We start from the raw sequence: 21,930 nt of genomic DNA on the forward strand, positions 1-21,930 counted from the left end.
CTGCTGGAGCTATAAAAGCAGCTCACAAGCCATCAGCCGGGGAGCCGACTCAATTACTACAGGATCTCCCAAGACAGCACAAGGCAAATAGACCAGTCAGATCGGGCCCCTAGGTACCAGCAGTATAATTGTTTGCAAGTGTTGGCTACGGATCGTAGTTTGCGAGAGACTACCGAAGGGTTAAACCTCACAAGTTGATTAGAAATCTCCTTCCTTCCATCTTTTATAAATGGATCTATTTAGGAAAACACTAATTGGAAGAGAAAAAAAAAAGCTTGGTTCATGCTCTGGTGCTCCAACACTCAGCAGCAGGGAGCCTCCTCTGCGTTAGATGGAGTAGTCATCGGGAACAAGGCCAAGAAAAATAAGGCAGGCCATGCTTATCATCAAAAGCTGACATTTTTGAAAGATGGCATTGGTATGAGTGTGAGTAGATGGAAATCATTCATTCAAGGCGATGAAGGTTTGGCTGCTGTAATTCAGGCTCCATCTCTTTCCTGAGCAGATGGCAGACGGGGGACTCAGCAGAGAGCATGCCCCACACTCTTGACTGTAACTCCTAACAGAGGGTGAGCGTTGTGTAGGAGTGAGGGAGTTGTAAAGCTGGCAGAGACGCAAGCCAAAGAGAAGAATAATAAACCACATGAGGAAAGGGGAAACCAAGAGCAATACAAGAAAGCTACTCCATCTTTTAACGCGCGGAGGCTGCAGCTCACTGTAATATTTTATCATTTTGCAGCGGGACAAGTTATTTATAACAACCCCACAGATACATATGCTTGTTTTCTTCAGAGTTTTGTGATGAGTGTCAGTTGGAGAGAAGGTTGAAGGAGCATTTTAGCAAAACCTGAGTCTTACAAAAAAATTTAAAAGCAGGCAGATATGCTCCAAAATTTCCAAAGAGATCTGTAGGAAAATATTTTCCCCCACTGTGACTGACCCATTCATGGCAGTCATTGAATCTACGAGCTATTTGAGGAGATTCCATGTTGCTTTCCATTTTAGCCACAACCATCCATAAAACTTTTTTTTACAAAGCACTCCCACATACTGTTTCTAAAAAAAAAGCAATGTAAAAAACCTACATTTGTATTGTGATACAAAAAAATGAAAAATGAAAGAAGAAAGATGAAAAAGGAAGAAGAAAAGAGAAGGAAGAAAATGAGAGTTATTTCTGGTGGGGTGGGAGTTGGAACTCCTTCCACTCTATGAATCTATAATGACACACAGTAAAACTTACTGCTGTGTTCAAACTTAACACACAATTCACATTGAATTGAGGGTTCCCTGAGAGTTCAGAAAGTTTAAACTTGAGCAAAAGACTTTAACACAGTGTGCGCTACAGACATACTAAGCTTTTTTGTAAGGCCAAATTCAGAAGAGAGAGGGGACTGACTGATGTGTACTCCATGAAATTAATTTACATGAGGAGGATCCTGTGCTTTAATAATTACAGTTCTCCCGGTGCTCCAACTGTGCACAATGTGGTGAGGATATATATGGAGCCATATGTGGCTTGAAAACCTGAAAACAATATGTTCCATGAGTTAAGTGTACGGCTGTTTTGAGGGGAATGTACTGTAAGATAATAAACCACACAATCACATTTGCATAAATCCTAACCACTGTAAGTAGAATGCCTGAAGCAATCAGTCTATTTTGGAATCTGCAGAGACTGCAGATTTCAACTGCACTCTCATTTCTCAGTTAATAGCAGCATATCAGTGTCATCTTGCTGGAACGCAGAGACTTGTCTGTCCAGGAGATTATAATTTTTCAGCCACACATATGAAATGACATACGAGGCCATATGCAAATGAAAAATGAGCAGGACAATTAGGCAAACCTCAAACCATGAACCCTGAGAGACGAAGATAACTTAACAAAGTGTGGCTAAAAGTATAAATCAGTAACATAGTGGGGATAAATCTCAACAGATTCTAAACTAAACAAGATTCCCACAAAACCTTGAATAAGGACCGAAACTTGCTTGGGAAGTTACGTCATATAATTTAGCAGGAATGTCACAGCAACAAGTTATCCATCATTCATCTCAATACACTAACGCACTTGTTTGTTCTCCTTTCAAATGTGCTTTATTTTTTCTTAAAGGAGAAGTACGCAAGATTTAAAGGGATTTAGTGGCAACTAGCGATGAAGACTAAAGATTGAAACCAACTGATTCTTCTCTCAGATATGAATCCCTCAGTGTTCACTGTTCATGAGGTTTTTACTAGAAGCCAAATTATCCACAAAGGTCTCTTCCTCTCCAAAACAAATCGAACCAATGTTTTAAAGTGTTAAAGAAATTGAACAAAGTTGTTTCACATAAAAAAATGGTGTTTATCCAACACACACATTGCAGAGGGCAGCTAACTACACTGGCCAGTGCAAAATCGCAGATAGCCCTATCTAGAGCCATTGCTCAGTTTGTCTGTACTGGGCTACTGTAGAAACATGGCGGTGCGACGTGGCAATTGCTCCCTATGTAGATAAATGGCTCATTCTAAGGTAACAAAAGCACAAAAATATTTATTTTCAGGTGATCATACACTAAAGAGGGTTCCCACAAATTTTCGTGGGAAAATTCAATTTAATTTTAAAAGTAATTTTTCAATTACTTTTCAAGGACCCATAAAAAAAATTTCAATGACAATTCACAATGTATTACATGAATAGAACCGTAACGTAAACTTTTCTCCAAAAGTTAGTTATATTATTATAGGTGATGCACAGACATGGAGTAGTTGAGTTCCCTGAGTGACTGCCAGCATTCTAGCTGGCTCATTGATTAATTTGTTTGAAAAAGATTGAAGGCAGGGGAGAAAATGAATATACATTATGGTAAACAATATATCACACAGCAAAGCAAATTAGATCTGCGCTACAGAAAGTAACTAATAAATCCATGGAAGATCAGTGTCACGATTTATTTTATGACACAGAACAAAATTCTATGATATTTCCAAAATTTTCAAGGACTTTACAGATTCCATGACTTTTCCAGGCTTGTTATATTCGTTATATTTCTGCCAAAATATCGATCTAAATCCTACACATTAAACCTATAAATCTTTTAATAAACAAAATCTGTATTCCAACTATGTCCTGTACATGGACATACTACAAATTTTGAAGAAAAGGAAATATTTATTACCAAGAAAGTCATTTAAGATGTGCCAGTCAGAAGCAGGAATTCTCCGCCCTGCAGGAGGGAGAAAAATACCATTCACCACTTTGTCGTATCCATCCTGACATGGATACAAGGGGCCTCTCTCTCCGTTTCCCACTGACATTTTACTCTTTCTACTGCAGTGTATAGGTATTACGCAAGGTCTCTATTTCTATTGGATTAAAAGTTCAAAAGCAGGAGTAATCTTAGATCATCAGCGGCAGCAAGGAGTATTCTCCCTACACTCCGTGTGTATGAGTGAGGCATGATGGGAGCTGTCTTATCAGCAGGGGAAAGGCAACGTTTGGCTGAGTCCTTAGTAAAACAAGCTGGGGGAATCCAAAGATAACTGGGGCACTTGTGGTTCTCCGATCAGATTCCAAGAGCCTTCCAGAGGAGACTTTCTGACTGACTGTCCAATCAAGCGAACAGGATTCACAGGAGAGAACATGCCTTTGTATGTTTATGTATAATATGTTCAAATGGAATAATAATCCTGAGGCTTTTGGATGCTCCGATGTGTTCTGGCCCGTGTGCTCGCTTTGTGGTCTGAGAAGGAGCCAGGCCTGGAAAAGAACAAGCCCAGGATTTGGGTGCTTTCTATTTTTAGAGTTGAATTTCCCAAAAGGCCAATTAGAATTCTCATTTATGATTGTCTACTATAGCTCTCTAGTCCGTGTTCTTATATTTTTCGGGACAACGCATATGCATGTATGTTGGCGTGACCTTAATTTCCCAAGCCACTGCCCCTCTATCTTTCTTCATAGTGCGGCCATGCAAAAAAGCCCCACTGTGGACAGACCTTGTGCAAAAACCTGTGAGTAAATGAATGATGTAGAGCCGAAACCATTGAGGCCAACACGGGGTGAAATAAAGGCGATGTAGTTTTTAATCATGCTCCCCGTATTTTAGAGTGCCCAGTCAAACAAATCTGTCTCACGTAGTCCTAAGTGAAACCAGCCAATCAGGACTGCACCTCTGCCAATCCAAATAGGCCACAAATGACGGAGTGCGCATGTAAATGTTTGCCAACTAGGAAATTATCACACACATCAATCAAACTTTGCATGCACATGTCTTTTGAGTGTACCTTAGATGCGTAAGCAAAGACACCGGCGTACAAACACTTGGGATAAAGTCATCGCTCATTACTGTCTCATGGTTCCTCCAGAGCAGAAGAGCGAGACTGTTTTTTATTCTGCATTTGATTACGCCAAAATCTTTGTATTCACCAGGAAGTCTGTGCAAACAAATAAAGCTCAGATAACTATGAAGCAGTGGCTACTGTGACTTTGACCCATATTATATTCATAAAATACTGGAAGACATTCCTAAATCTCTTGCAAAAGTGTTTCACAGATATAAAAATGGCCCTCACATAAAACTAGGCCATCTCTGCAGAATAAAGATGCAAACACTTTTCAAATTGGGTGCTCAAAAGGGAAGAAAGCCTACAACTACCAGAATGCAGCATGCCCTAACAGATGCTCCCTCTGGTGAGTGACGCAATGTGGAGTGGTCCGTGTGGAACAATGGCGGCCGGCCGGATCTTGTATTACAGTGAAACGATAACCTAAAAACAAGTTTCTGAAAACATTTGAGGTGAGAAATATTCAACTATGTAGCATAATCTTGGTTTATATTTGATCATTTCTGCTTATTTTTACTGTTTGGTCTCTGTTTTTTCAGCCTCAGATTTCACTATGCAGGAGGCAGTGTGGCTTCCTGTTTACTAACTCTTGCCATTATGTCGAAACAGGACATTAAAATATGTTTCTGAAAACATTTTAGGCAGGAACAGGCAGTGCAGTAACATAGCCTTGATTTATGCTGGATCAGCACTGCCTAGTTTTACCGTTTGATATGATTTCCAGTCAGTTCAAGTCAATCCAGTCCAAGCTTGAGAGAGAGAGAGAGAGAGAGAGAGAGAGAGAATTGCAATAGACAATTGGGCAATTTCAGGCAACACAAAAATGTGGAAGTACAGCTTGTAGTTTGAGCAACAGCCCAAAACCCAGAAAAAAAACTCCAAATGACTTATTTCGAGGTGTTTCGCTGGGGACTGAGGAAGGATATCTAGGCACTGGTTAGATGGAAGGAAGTCTACCACAGTTCATCTACACATACTACCCACATTGTTTTGACATAAAGCTGGTTGAAAATCGGCAAAGTATCCCTTTAAACTCAAATTTATGACTGAGCCTGCTTTTATCTTACATGGGGAGACTGTTACTTAAAGCACCATATGTGACACATTGGCAAAGCAACTGAGATGGGTTTAAAGAAGTGCTTAAATTATAGAGATCAATGTCAATGTTGATAAAGAACGAGTTCAAATCCTTTGGGATCTAGAGTAAAGAGGACCTTATTTAATAAGCTGTGGAGAAAAGGCAAGGGACCTGTGTATTCCATCCACTGGAGATTTTAGCTGCCATCTTTGGGATAAAAAGTATCTCAAACTCTCGTAATGTCAGTCTACTACCAATCTAACCCAATCTGACTTTCAGAGCAATATCAAGCCTAGTCATGAAAGTACAAACTTTACATATTAATTCAAAAATTCCAACTAATCAATATCAAGCATGATTTTAATGACAGTTTCACAGACATGGCCAATTAAACTGTAATAGCAAGACTCTCATAAGAGCAATTACATGCAGCGTGTGATAGATTGATGGAGTGACATGGAGATCATCAAGACAGTAAAGGCAAAGAGGAAAGCGTAGGCTCAAAGAAATCAAAAGAGTGGGCGAGTTGCAGAATCTGGACAGAGAGTTGCTTTGAGCTTTCACAGCTGGTGTGAAGCCGTGCACACTCCTCTCCCTCTATTGTCCTGGCATCACTTCTGAGGACAGCAGAGATGAGGAGAGCGCAGCTAAGACTTCCTAAAGGCCTCTTTCACTGTGCGCTAAAGTAGCAGACAGGCAGGTTAGAGGCTTTGCGACATGTCCGTCACCAGACTCAGACAGACATCGGCCAGGTGGAAGGAAGAAGCTCACACACTGTTGAAGAATATATCAAAACTCTAAACATTTGCCGCACAATATTGTCTGGATTCCGACCAACCATATGTGAAAGATTTTAGTGGTTAGTCGTGAGACAAAAGGCTGAGATCTTCACTGCATAGTTTAAGACATGGGTAAGGTCTAGAAAATGGTGACATTAAATACTACCAAACTGTGGCCTGTGATGTCTGGCTGCTTCATATAAGTGTGATAAAAGTAATGAAAATTCAAAAGACATCCAGCTGAAACAGAATTGAGGATATTCAAGAGCCCTTTTGTGTTCCTTAGCTTTTCTATATACAGTATGTGTACAGAGCAGGAGCTGTATTCACAAACATTCTGCGGATACTCTCAGAGAGCACCCAACTTAGCCTAAAAACTTTTAGCAAGGAGTGCTCGGTTAGGAGTAATTCAGGAAAGGTCTCAGAGTAACTCTGAGCAAGGAAGGGACAGAAACTTATATCTTATAAAGATATACTTGCTGTTTAACCTTGCATGTTCGCATACACGTCCAGATGCGTCCAGCTACGTCATGAGCGTTTTTTGTATATATACTTACCTATATGTGACGCGTGTTACTAGAGGAAACCTCAAGATTGCACATGAGAGAGCTCAGGCCATATACAACTACCTGATGTGTGGGATGTAAACAATAGACATGGTGACACACGAAGGAGGTTACAATCATGCTGAGATCAAGGCAGAGAAGGTGACAGCGGCGACAACATGAGTGGTAAGTAAGGCCTGTAAATGAAGCCCGTTGGGACAATGGGGAGTACGTGTATGTCTTGTGCTGCCGATGCAAAAGATTGATGATGAAAAGCACCACCAGTACTTTCAAATGTCTGTAATGGCTCTACACTGACCCTGCTGTTTATATACATACTGCATCTTACATCCGTGTCATGTTAACTTTCCGATGTGCCATACCGATGCAGAGGATGCATGGCAGCCATCATGCGTACGCGTAGTTAACATCAAGTATATCTCCAGCCTTAATGAGGATGTGTGGTTGACCCTGTTACTAACTATGACACATACTTTCAACAGATGTTACTAGTTGTCACAGACACGCCCTTTTGTGAGCGTGCAAGTTGTGGTCACCCAGCGAATTAACTGCATCAAAATATGAAACTGTGAGGGCGGGTTTTGTGTGATAACACTGCTGCACACTAACATTTTTCCAGTTGATAAATATCTTAGTGTTGTGATCACTTTATTTCTGGCATTATAGTGTTATTGTGCTGGGCTGGGGAGTGTGAGTCCATCTCTGATAATATCGACCACAAACATTGTCCCTGCACCATCTCATCAGTGCATTACACTCTCTGTCATCCAGCATTTGGAGAATGGTTTTCATTCCTCTTTGTCTTTCCACCATTTTGTCTTCTGCTTACGAAACTCTTTAGCCTCTTAAAAGGCCTCTTCTCTACCTCTAACAGTTTTTCACCTCAGGAGCCCTCTTGAGGGCTTAGATGCTTTATGAATAACTTTTATCTTTACCAGGAGCTACTTTTAATTTACAGGGGAAATTCTTAGAAAATTTCAAAAATTCTAAGAACTTTCTCAGAATTTCATCACTAGGAGCAACTAGGAAGTACTAGGAAGCTTTGTGAATACAGCCCCAGGTCTACATAGCATGAGAAAGCAGAGCAGATACTGTTTTCTTCTTAAAGCACTACTTAGCTGAGGACTTTGCAATGCTATGCTACACTCTAATGAAGGAACATCAGTGGCCGTAAGGTAATGTATAAAAAGGAATTTTTCATAAGGGTATGAGCTTTCCTGTGTATTCCTCCAATTTCTGGTTATTTGCTACTCTAAAGTTTTAAGTTAAAACAGAGCTTGTCTGTGTAAAGGAGAAGGGGCTGCTTGCATTGCAAGGTGACAGTCTCACTGGTTTAAGTTTGGAAATGAAAGCTGGCCATGAAGTTGAGACTCTATATGTAAAGTTTGGGGTTAAAATGAGAGATTTGTGACACTAGAGGAAAGCCATGACTTGATTAAAGTCTATTTCATGGCAATCTGTGGAACAGATTTTGATATTTCTTATCTACAAATAGAACTGTTGGCTTGATGGTAATGCTGCTGGAAAGGTCAGGGGGTCATTAAAAGCATTCACCCTCTGGAGACCAGAGTGATTTTAATGGAAATCTAGCCAATGATTTCTGATAGACCTTATCATGTGCCAGTGTTGGAATAGCATAATGTGGACCTGAAGAAAGCATAAAAAAGGCCATATGGGTCCACCAAGTTTTATAGGTATGGACTGAAATATTACAATGTTTCAATGCCATTGTTTTTGTGGGGGGAAAAAAATCATTTTGTTCGGGAATAAATCTTTGTGTGGCCAGCCAAATAAATGCTTTTCACAGGAAACGCTCAAATACAGCAATTCAAGCGTAAATCCTTTGAATAAAATTTTGACATCAGCTCTCAATTATCATTTGCATAATTTCTGCTGTAAAAAGCCTCAGCAACAATACATTAGCATCGGCATAGCGAAATACTTAATTACAGACCAAACAGTTATGTGGCGTTGTATTCATTATTTGCAATTCAGATTCACAAAACCTCATTCAATATCCCTGCATGACTTCACTTGAACAATCTATTCCAGATTTGTCAAGTACTTTCTCTGTCCAGATGTCCATTAAAATACATCTGCTGTATTGGGGTATCCCTGTGAAATACTGTATAACTGTCAAGGTCAGTAACCATCTTAATCACGCTGATTTCTCTAAAAATATACAGTTATGTGACAGTTGCCAAATCATATCATCCAGAACTGTCCTTTCACAATGAAAATGAGTTCCAACTGTCCTTGCAGGGCTAATGACTTGACCAGACTAGAAGTGTAGATGAACACTAATAGCATCCATTACACATGTGCTCAAGGATAAACACAAAAACAGATAATATTTTACAGTAAATTTTCCTGAATTATACGCTCTTTTTTAAAAAAAACTTGTCTGCAGCAGAAAAGCAACATTTTGCCAAGCGTAGGGCCCCAGCAGGTCCTACTGTCCTAGTTTCTTTGAACAGGATTGTCTCAGCTCAGGACATAAAAGAAAGTACTTCCTGACCCGAGGACACAGAAAAAAAGTTTTGATTTCTAAATCGATAATGGTTTCAGGAACTGCAGCTTTTCATCTTTCTCTGTGTAGTGCACTGACATATATGTGGATGAGGTTAGTATGGTGTAAGGTCAACATATCTGGCAGAGGAACAGAGGGGAGGTAGTATAGCAGACGGGGATATGATCACACTTGGTGCTGCAGTGCAGACATGGGACAGGGTAAGGTTTCTGTCTCTTTCCTTTCCTCTCACACATCACTCACCATAACTACTACGCTGCTGGGAAAAAAACATGAGTCAAAACATTGTGACAGAGTTTCTGTGTGTGAAGCGGGTGGAGGGTCAGTGTGTTGACAAATTCAATGCGATAGAAGATGCAATTTAAGAACATCAAGCCAAGATGTTAACAATTGCTTATGTTACTAGGGATGATTTTAAAAAGCTCACTTCCAAACAACAACGCTTGTTCAATACATTTCGTTCTCATTCCCCAAATTTAAATAATTCAATTACTTTTGAGCAAACTGTTCTCTTTTATATTAGGGTTCCTCCAGCTTAAGGCAAGTTAGATTTAAGACCTTTTTACATGCCAGTTGAAAAAATTTAAGATCAGTTTTACAAGAATTAAAATGAAAAAAGATCAACATCAATGACGGGTAGGGACCAATTTTGCCTAAATATTTGTTGTAAAACAGGATTTTTTTGTTTGAATGAAAAGTTAGATGATCTACTTTAAATGTTCAGAAAAACCTTTCTGGGCATAACAGAGACGAGGGTAGAGCAGAGCTGGGAAAAAACATGTTTGTTGGCAGGTTGTCTTGGTGATTTTATGTTTCTCACTCTGCATGCAGGATTCTACTGCCTTAATTCCCAATGTGTCGAGTTTAAAAAACTTTGTGCATAAAATACACAGAGCCTTGTACTGGTTTCAGCCATGCTGCGTTAGACACACAATTTGAATTGAATCTGCACTTCACTTTGTTGAGGGTGCAGTGACAGCTAGCAGACAAGGGATCCTCTGCTCTAAAACAAAATATGAGTGTTGTTGGTTCCACTAACATAATCTATGTGACATTAATGCGGGAGTCATCTAGTATTTTTTTTTTTTTAAACAGATGCTACCAATTATTTTGAGATTTTACAATGCATCTGAAAAACAAAATCATATATCCTACATCCTATATCTCATTATATTTTAAGAGGTTGTTTTAAGACATTTTAATAATTAAAGACCTTTTTTTGATTAATGAATTCAGTGCCCTTCAAGACTTTTACAGGATCCATGGGAACACTGTATTGTGATGATACATGCCATGACATTGCAGCAGGATTAAGAATTTGAAATATTCACATTATAGGGCTTCATAAAGTAGGACACTGAGCTGTGCTGCGGCTCAAATCCTGTGTTGTCATGATTGCTGTTATATCCCTGCTGTTATTGCCTGAAATCCACACTAAAGGTGCATGCCTCTAAAAATAACTTATTGAAACACAAACAAGAGAAATACATCAAACAGTTACAGTACAGTTGCTGCTATTGTTTTGAAACATGCACTTCTCCTGACTAATAATGTCAAGAGCTCCACATATTAAGTGGCATCACAGTTTAAGTTTTCAACATAAGTATGGTGGTAGTGTTTAAAAGCTAAATCCCTAATCAAGTCGTGGTTTGGCATTCATTATCATAAATTTTCCCAAATGAACCTCCAGTAAACAAGCACTGTGGCAGTGTGTCTATATGTAGTGTAAATAAAGACAGAATCTAACAGCATAAGAAATGTAGTCTTCAGAATAAAAAGTACCTCTTCATTTTTAAGTGGAGTTCAGACTTGCCTCAAGATGTTTCTGAACCTGTCTGGGTTCACCACATTTTTGAAGTCTCACAATATGTAAAAAAAAAATATGCATGCACTCTTTGTAGTATGCAATTTAAGAGTTGTGACAAACTTTAGTTGTTGAAAGTTAGGTGGCCTGCATTTTTTTAACTTTCATTGGACTTTCTTTTGAAACTGAAGCATCTGTCTTCAATCTAGACCTTGCATCTGGAAATGATTAAGCATCAAACCATTTAAGGAGAAAAGGGTTCCAGAAAAGGCAAAATGAGCAGGGAGATATTGTGCAGCTGAAGAAAAAAGGTAGCGCTACTCAAGCTGAATGGAGTGAAAGCTGCATTCAAGAACAGACATGCAAACTACTTTTTAAGGTTTTGAAGTATTTATACAGTTAATTAAGTGACAGATATTGCAAAAATGATGAAAGAAGCCCCCTGTGGGTAGTAGAGAAGTAGAGTAGAAACACATTTGTCTCTGCTATATAAAAAGATTCAGGTCCTGGGTCATCAAGAAAGGGTGTGAACACCTTGAACACAACTTGAAGGTGCTATGAAAGCCCTCTGTCGTACACCCATCCAGTCAATATTTGATTTGAGCCATTATCCCAACAAATAAACAGGGAGAATCTAATTTGTAGCCCTTATTGAAAATGTCCTGAAGAAGGACAGAATTAAAAAGAAAAACGTTTGCAATTAAATTTTGAAAAGCTCATGTGTAGAAAGGTTAGCAGGGGGTCCTGGGAAAGGCCTGTGTGCCAGCATGCTGCTGACCTCGATGTAGGCTCACAGCTGGGGAGGACTTTGCCATAATGTGCAGAATTTGCCACCGCTGACAAACTCTTTCGCACACAATATCAGGGATCATTCTCAGAGAAGGTTTTACTTTTGCTAGAAAAATAAATATGACAAAAACTCCACTGAAGTGTAAGTGTACTGGTGTGTGTGGCGTTAACCCTTGGCCACCTGGAATGACAGAGACAGCTCAGTAACCCACCCGAAAGGCTCCTGCTTTAAACATTACTCTGTTTATTTTCTAAAGGTCAAATAGGAGAAACAAACCTGTCGCTATTTTCTTATGCATGCTGACTGCTAACTATACAATGGAAAGAAAACAAAGAGAAAATTGCCGAATTGGTTATTTGTATTGAGGAATAATCATCAAGATGTGGAGGTTAGAGGGTTTAAAACAAACAAATGCGCTGGAGGAGCCTGCCTCTAATCTAAACTAATATTTCTTGCGAATGTTAAATAATTTTCCATTAGTTTCTTTACAGTTGCAAAATTCTAAGTAAGTTGGAAAATAAACACACTTCACTTTATTTTGGGAGCACAGTCTTGTTAAACGCTCATTTATGCAACAATAATGAATGCAAATGCACTAAGCTGCAATATAAATGCAGCATTTTCAAATCTGACAGGACAAGACATGATAATTTACTCACACTTGATTCTACATCAGTGCACATTATGGAAGGTCACAGCACACCTCTGAAGTAACCTCCAATAAACCCAAACCACCACAAAAGCCACCAGTAAAGCCAGTTAAAAGCCTAAAAGCCCCTGAGACCTGCCGAGTCCGGTGTGGGAGGTGAACTGATGCTGGAGGCTTGCTGAGTCAATCCACTCTCACGAGACATCCACCAGGGGAGGTGACCTCGCATCAGATACACAGGGAGCCTGGCCTGTCAGGCTCCAGCTTGGCTCTGTTTCAGCAAGTCATCCCTTCCACAACCATCCAATAGCGGTGCTGAGCTCTGGTCTGCGAAAGCACGCCAGGCGGTGGATCCCAGGGTCTGGGTAGGTGGGAGGGGAGCTAATATGAACCATGCACAGCGTGTGGGGGTGCAGGAACATTGATGTGGGCTAGGCTAATGCTACAGCTGCCTGCAGTGGGTGGGAGAATGCCCACTGAGCATGGCATGCACAAACACGACACAGATGCAGCGTCAGAGCTAGATTGGACCTTGGTTCCCAAAGATCCCTGAGCCTGTTTGATGAGGTGGACGGAGAGACTTATCCTCTCTTGTCCTCTCCTCTCTGTGCAAGCCAGGTCTACAGTGCAGACTGCTAAATTCCTGTGATCAAGCCGTCTCTCAATAAATTCGTGATCACAGCTGGCTTAAACACTGCATTCATCAATACGGAATCAGTGGAGTCGAATCAGCTAAAACCCTCGAGGAGACAATTAACTCTCCATCTTTGACATGGATTCAGATTCTCTAATGGAGACATTCAAAGCAAGTACCGTGCAACCACATGCTAATTTTATCATTCAGTGGTCGACTCAAAGCAGCACATAGAATCGCTAATAAATAACACACTGGAGACATCAGATTTGATATGCCTTGTCTGTGTTGATAGCTTGGCTGATCATGAAGCAGATCTTTCTTTTCTGCTTTAATATTCCTTAAATGAAGATTTAAATTTGCATGAAGAACTCTTCTCTTCACAAAGAATCACATGCAGATGCTGACTATGTTACACATGTGGACATTGATATGGACATTCAGACACAAATATACAAGCAGTGTTTGCTTTGTGTGCATGTACAGTATTGTCCCTGAGGCACAGTTGAGGTCAGCAGTGAGAGTAAGACTGGGATGGATTGGTGAAGTTTCCCAGCGCAGCAGAGGGAGCCAGATCTGTGGTGTGGCAGGGCCCCCAGTCTGCAATCAGGCCCTAATGAAATACCAAAACTTCATCTCTCAACTGCCTTAATCTTTCAGAGGAAAGTAGACGGGAAGATACAGCTTCTAGAAAACACTGACATTTTTGGGTGGATGATTTTATAGCAGACATTTAAAAGTCATCCAGTCTGAAGGACATGTTTATTGACAGTCGTACTGCCATTGTAATTTAATTCCAGCTTGCTGAAAAACAGTAATTAAAACAGACATTTTGGAAAGTACAAACAGATTATTGTGTCGCAGTGTGCAGTTGCTTATGCTGAGTGTCTAGACCTGTCCAGTCTCCTAGGGGAGGATCACACAAATAAACTCCTAACGGGAAGATGGTCTATATTTAAAGCAAGCCGAGCATGAGGAATTTTCAACACACAATAAAGGTCCCTAAATTTGTATTTTTTTGTGTTTATAACACGTCATGTGTCTTGTACAAATGACATTTTAGATTCAACATACTCTGTCACATGGTCTCAGTGAGTATTACACAGAAAAGGTTGGCACTTGAAACAGCCTGATGGAGCCACTAAGTTCAGTGTGAAAATGTAAATAAATCAACATATCAGCACAGTGCTCACATGTTCTCTAAATGCATTGAGTAGTGGCTCCACTGTGTGACAGTTTACATCATTACTTCGTTTTCTCACTCCAGGCTGTGGCTGTTCCCCGTAATGATGAAGCTGACAGACTTTCTTGCAGCGATGTGGCTTGGAGACAATTTAACTGGACCATAATTTTGCTGACATTATGGCACCAGTATTTAAGTTAATGTTAACCTATCAGCAGTTCTCCTAGAAGACTCAACGCTTCATTGCAATCCTATTGAAGGCTTGATTTGGTTTTCAGTGAAATAAAGGCTATTTATTTACACAGTTTTGGGGTTACTAGCATTTTGAAGTCACTCTTCAGTTGCTTTATTAAAAAAAGATGACATCCCGACCAAGCTACTTTATCATTTCAGTTGACTGTCTAGTCAAAATTTAATCAAAAAAGTGTCATGTTACTATACTTGCAATGTCAGCCAAATCAACGAGGAATTTGAAATGAAGCACCTGACCAGTCCACTTCGGGAAAAATTTGCAAATGATGATTTTCATTTTATGTGAAAAACAACAAAAAAGAAGATATGAATGTAAACTATCTCATTTTTTGGAATTGTGAAATTAGCACCAAATTCAAATTGTGAACTATGAACTTGAACTAGTATGTTTTAATCGGTGTGAACTGAACTTTGAGCTAGCTCTTGTGAAGTGTGAACATGCACAGCACTGGAAGGGGGTAATTAAAACCCACCTGCATCAGCCACAGCTTTGCTGTGCGACTCTGTAATCCGTCCTGAGAGAATAGAGCTGAATCACTCTCTAATGTCGCACCCGAGCTGAGGACTAGGAGTGAGGAGTGGGGGGTGAGTCAGGGCACTGGGGTCATGAAGGCCTACTGGAACCATACACATAAACACACCCTGTCAGTGACTGATAAACATTGCAAACAAATGAAGACTGCCCAGGCAGCGCTCTGGCGTGCACGCGGTTTCTCCTCTAAAGTCTGTTTAACTGTCAGCCCAGTCCTGAAGGAAGTCATCCCTGGTTCAGACGGGGTTGGACGCATAACACGCTCTGGCATTGAAGGCGGCCCTGAAAGCAGAGTGTCTGTTTGGATCTCTTTCTTTTGTTTCACCGAGTCACATAATTGCGAGTCAACACAGATTCATCGTGAGCAGACAGAGAATCATGTACAGATAGACAAATGAATGCACATACACACACACACACACACACACAATATGTACTGTAACTTTCCAAACAGTTCTCTGCCAACAACAAACAACAGCTGTTCTTCACATAAAACTCTGGTCCGTCACACTGAGATGGATAGTGATACTGGCGCTCTGTCATCATTACACCTTTCATCTTGTTTTCAAACTTGCTGGAAAATGTGATAATGAGATTTTCCATATTTCCACATGTAAAACTACGTCACCTCCGAAACTGGAACCCTCTCTGTTATGCTAGAGCCCTTTTCCTATTTGACGTGTTCAATATGGTTACTATGTGATATTTGTATGTTTACCATCTGAGATGTTTGCTCTGATTCATGAGCAGTTTTTTTTCACACAAATTCTTTTGAAAGCAAAGCAATAGGCGGGTTTCATTTCCTCGCAGGGATATTTATTTAGTTTTCAGCAAAATATTTAGGTGATAGAGTAATTATATTTTATCTTGTATACATGTCCAGTCCCCTCCTTCATGTGATTCATTTCAAACAATCCCTTCTGAGTATACATAAGGTAGTCAGTGAGCACTTCAGTTGTTTCTCAGAGCAAAAGGGACTTCCACAGTAAACATGTCCTCTGAAGGATTACACTCACGCAAGCTCCTAAAAGGAACACACACAAGTCTGAATTAAACATATTTCATCTATTTGAAAGATAAAAACCTGTTTGGGTTACACAAAAAACGAGCTTTGGCCAGGATTTCCCCCAATGATCCCCATGGTGTACTCATACACACCTCAAATTTACCTCACACACTCCCTGAGAGCACTTATCCACAAGCCAGAGTCTGTTCAGTGATTACATTTCCTGCTTTTTGCTGAGCAATGAGACTTACATAGGATGGGTTTGTTATCATCAAGAGTCTAGGCAGAAGCTTCAGCATTAATTGCTTGTCCAGCTGTGCAAGTCTTCTGTGTGCGTTTGGTGAAAGAGACTCAGTAATGAAATTCTACAAGTTTCTCCATTCTGTCAATTATAGCAAATCCGAGGTGTAATTCTGTTAGTTTTTAGAACTGCAAGAGAACAATATTAAAGGGTCAATTCACCCAAATCAAAGTATTTTACCATTTAAGACTAGTGGTAGCAAAATTTGTATTGAAAACTTCTTTCTACCCAATGTAAAAACAAAACTGTTTATCAATGTTGGTGTGCCTATCTGCTCTGCCATAATACAAAATCTTTCTTATTGATGTATGTGCAGGTTCTGTTTCATAAAATTGTATTATTAAGACCTTAACCAACGTGAACTGAGCTCAGTCAGATTTTCAAAAAGTGTGTGGAGCCACTGGCGCTCCAGTGTTTTTGTGTGTCTTTGTGTCTTTTTGTTGATTTGAACTTGCAAATGTAGTGTTATGCATTTCATGTTTTTTGGGGGTTTTTTTTACCGTGTTTGTCAGATGATTTTTTTGATTCTGTAACACCAGAAACTGTTGGGCAGATAATATCACAATACTAAATTCAAACTTTACCCATATCTTCCTAGAACTGTTTTTTTTTTTTTTAGATTTGTGTGAACTGACCCTTTTATGTTTTCACTGCTGCTTGATCTTGGTGCAAACAGCCTATTAATGCCATTCATTTAGGGTCTACTTATTTGTATAAAATACATTTCCACAAAAAAACTGATCTTTTTTATTGTATTTTGCTCTGATTAGATCCCTCAATCAACTGCTGTTTTGTTGCAGGCAGTAGCTCATTAGGGTCCCTCAAAGCAAATGAGTCCCAGGCTAGAGGCCAGATTAATTTAAAGACCATGTGGTTAAAGTGGCTTGAACGTGAGAGTCACTCCCATCCTCTGTTGACTGACCCCTTGCTACAAAAACTGACTGCGTCCCATTAAAATTCCCCAAATAAATGAGGATATTTTCAATAAGACTGCAAAGAGGAAGACAAGGTATGGTAGGAGCAGCAAATAAAAGCATGCAGAGGCCACACCTGACAGAGCTGTTTTGCCTTTACTATGCCTCACTGTGCCAATATATACTCTGATAAGGGCTTTATCTGGTTTTCACTGAAAATAAGGGAAGGGTTTCCTTCCAAAATGAGATATCCACCACTTGAGTGAAAAAATTAAAATATATGCTGCTAATACAGAACTCCATTGCTGACAAAAAAACTAAAACATACAAAGAACCGACCTCTCCTTTCTTCTTCTTCTTTAAGGCACCATATTAAAAAAAGAAAAATGAATTTTTTGCTTGTCAGAGCCAAGACCTTAATCAGCTCAGCGTGTCATGCTGTAAGATGAATAAGAAACCTGTCCAGGGTGTTTTCTTGCCCTCTATGGAAGGCATGCTAGAGTAGACTACAGGCTCTGTGGCACTGAAGTAGACAGAGAAGACGATGGATGAATGAAAATAAAATGAGATTTATTTTTGCTAAGATTTATTTTATTTTGTGGATAACCTTATTTTATTCTCCAATTTATTTAGACAACTAAGTTAATTTCTTGTTTTACATTGCTGATGTTGTCTGTCTGTCATGTACAACAGCCTTAAATTTGATAGCAAAAGACAAGACAGAATTCAAGAGACTGAAACTGACTGATTTTCTCATTGTGAGAGGTCTCAAGTGTCAACCCCAGCCCACCTATACACACAGACACAATACTTGTTTGATCATGTTTGTTGGTGTTCAAGCATCTGTGTGTGGATGATTTACACAGAAAAGGGTACGAAGCATACCTAATCTAATCCAATCAAGCAGAAAGTTCTGGCTAACATGTGACGTCCTAGGTCACAGGTCAGCCAAACGTCCAGCTGCCCTCCGTGACCTTCGGCCTGACAACCATCTATTCCCTCTTTCATCTAGCAGCCAGCCACCCGCCACTTGTGTCAGGGAGCCAATGAGGTTCTTCTGTCTTCATCAATAACTGTGACATTGACATGAATTATGACACAGGAAAAAGGAAGGGTAATGTAAATCACAGATAAATTGGCACCTAATGTCCCCCTTGAGCCTTTTGTGTTTTTCAAGGATCCAAGCAAACGTTGTTCTGACTTTGTAATTAAAGACTGCTCTGATGTCCTGAGGTACAATATTACAGGGCATTTCAGACCAGCAAATGATCTTCAAATAAGCCACAAGCAGTAACCCACTTATTAAACAAGCAAGTGAAGCCAAAAGACAACATTTTGTCTAATGCTTTAATGCGTTACGCTACAATTCAGCAGCATTCACTCTGTCATTTAAATGTTGGAGTCAGTGCTTCATTGGCTCTACTGAAACCCCTTTTCCAGCCGTCTTCTGTATTTCATTTCATCTCAATTTTGTGGCTACTTGTTCTGTGAGTGATGACAATGCCAGAACAAACAGAATAAAAACTGAACTGACCCCAGAAAAACAGCAGAGAAGCATCATCTTTGTAACTGAATGCACACATTTAACACACAGAAGAGGTACATGGGTCATCGTCTATCATCTTCTTATCGTGCACACATTCAACAAGTTCAGCGTGAACTTTTACTGTTGGTTTGGTTGCGGTAGGACAGTTCCAGCAAAACATATGTCATAGTGCTATGGTTAATCTCAAATCTTCTCTTGTGCGAGAACAGATAATCGGTTGCCAGTGCAGCTCCATCATTGTCAGTTTCGTGTGAATACCAAACTCTGGAGAATCCCTCATCATCAGACGTACTGCTGGAAGCCAAAAGATTTCTGTCTGCTGATGTCAGTGTCTCTCTAACTCCTCACTCATTTGATCAACAGCAGCACACCGGATGCTTCCAACTCTAAAAATGCTGACACAACTCAGATTTTTGAGTCTGAGGCCTTTTTTTGTACAGCTACTTTTATATGACTGAATGCATTACATTTTATGTGCAAATGATAAGATATACCAGTCGTATAAAAATCATTGCAAACCAGTCACCACAGAGCTATCAAACTAAATTAACAGCTCAGTTAAGCTTTGAATGATAACCATTCACATTTATGCATGGAAAAAAATTTAATTTTTGCAAAATTATGAGTCAATAAATATGACACATTGACTTAGATTCATTTTAGTTTGCCTTAGATCTAAGGTTATTGATTGAAAACCAGTTCAGGAGATGCATTTTAATTTGATCTGTAGTCTCAATGCTGACAGGTGCAGATAAATTAGATTTCAGTGGAGTTTTGCATATCCCAAGCCACACAATGCTCCACTCTGCCTCCAGTCAACCTACAAGTACAGCATATGAATTTTACTTCAGAATTTTTACCTCAAGAATTTGCTGTGGAGCTCATTAGTAATGCATAAAACAGGCAGTTGCCAGATGCAAAGCATGAAAGTTTCTTTTCACTCAAAGAACAGTCAACACACATCAGAGACAATATGCCCTCTTTATCCTCATGCATATCTTTCATAATAACTAACGATAAGCCAGAGAGCATACAATATATATATATATATATATATATATACTGTATGTATATATATATGTATATATATGTGTGTGTGTGTGTGTATATATATATATATATATATATATATATATATATATATATATATATATATACATACATACATACACATTTTTCTCTTAAACAAATATTCCATGTATAAATTATTCACAGCCTCAAATAAAAAAACAAACAGATATTCATGCTTCACTGACACACCTTTAGGAGAATAACCCAATTACATATGGCTCAGACTGTTATATCCAACTGGCAGTGGTCCTATGTGTAGTTGAGAAACTCATTATTCTACATTACTTCTTGTGTCTTGCAAATGCTATTGTTCAGTTGAACAAATTATTCATAGTCATGCATATTAGTCTTTCAACCTTGCCCATAATAGTAACAAATTAGCCCATTAAAGCAGTGCTAGAGGACATTACACAGGAACTGAATGGGTTAATGTATCATATCCTGCTGGCAGACCCTGGGCACTAACCTCTGTGACTCTCTGTTGAGCGCTTTGACTCTAGACCTCTGTGACAATGGCAGGAATAAATCAAAGTTTGATTCCCTGAAGAAAGATTTATCGGAAGGGGTGGAATGTGTCACCGGGGGTGTAAGGACTGCCTGACCTAACAGACGCAACAACAGTCAAAGGTCACCATTTCTCTTCCTTGTCAATAAGATTTGGGAGAGAGGAAGATGACAGGGTCGTTACGGTGCAGGCAGCGAAGCTCAGAAAAGTAGGACGCAAAACTGAAGATCAGTCAAGAACTACAGGAGGCCATTTTAAACAGCAGCAAAAGCCAACGGTAAACTGCAAGTTGTAAATGTTTACTTCAATAGCCAGTAATTGTATGGATGTTTTTCTTTTCTTTTCTGTTTTTAAACCAAAATAGTCTTGGTATCCTTTCACATAAAGTAATCACAGTGCAGCTTATTTGCAAAATAGTCCAGTTTCTTGGATGGTTGCTGTCATTTAATGAGGCAGTTTGGTATGTTGCTCATATCTAATATGTCACACCCCAAAGGTGACAGACTGTCCACGTGCAAACCAGACTTTGATTTGTGAAAATGTGAGTTTGTGAGTAAAGGGAATGTGACTTTTCTCGAGCAGCCTCTTTGATAAGTTATATTTTTACAGCTTGAAAACATTTTCTGTAGCCCTTTTAGTTCTTCATGGTTGTACTGAAACACACCAAGGGGCTAACTATGATCAAATGTGTTTCTCCTCGCAGGTATGCACTCTCGGGTTCTGCACTGACTGCAGATTAATCCTCATATGGTCTTTATATTAGAGGCAGAAATTTAAACAGCTTCTCTCGGCACCTGTTACATGAAAAATGGCTGAAGCATGTAAAAGGCTGCTTTGTACTTCTGAGGAGCCTATTCCTGATATAAAACTGTCAGTATATTTCAAGCCTGATGTTAGTGTAGAGGCTGAGGCGTATCCTCATTTGGAGATAACAGCAGTTGCAGTGATATTTCAGTATAGGCATGCATGAGAGGTCATGAAAGCGGTAGAGCAGATAGACAGGAAGGACACAGACCTTCACCAGATCAAAGAGAGTTGGCTGTAAAATGACTAATAATGGGGGCTACTAGGCAATTCAAGTCCTGTAGTAGGGAGGGTAAGCTGTCCCAAAGACACATGCACCCATGTCTTACGTTTCTGGTGCCTTTCTGAAATGGGAGAAGAGCCAAGACGAACTCAGTGAGGCCGCTCTGGGGTCACTGGTTTCAAGGATAGTGGATAAGCTGTTGTGAGTGGCAGAGCAACTCTAAGCCAGCCAGACAAAGGAAGAAGTGCTGAAAGATTAACTAAATAAACAACCAAATGAAAATAAACAGCAGACAGAGATTTTGCTTGAGATGAAAAGAAAATAAGAGGGACATTCTTCCAAATGTGACATGACAGAAGAGGGTCATTCAAATCTTTTGCCAGCCATTTAAAAAAGGGAACACTGCTTTTCATTTGGTATGTCTCTGTTTGCAGCACTGAG

At 39.6% G+C, this 21,930-nt stretch overlaps 1 protein-coding gene across 1 annotated transcript in view; it reads right to left on the reverse strand.

Moving 5' to 3' along the window:
- The window catches only part of LOC121943513 (protocadherin-16-like), a 93,782-nt gene that overhangs the window by 24,488 nt on the left and 47,364 nt on the right, over nt 1-21,930 (reverse strand). The window lies entirely within an intron of this gene.

Source organism: Plectropomus leopardus, chromosome 6 (genome assembly GCF_026936395.1).
Source record: "Plectropomus leopardus strain MGB_pleo_1.0 chromosome 6, ASM2693639v1, whole genome shotgun sequence".
NCBI lineage: Eukaryota > Metazoa > Chordata > Actinopteri > Perciformes > Serranidae > Plectropomus > Plectropomus leopardus.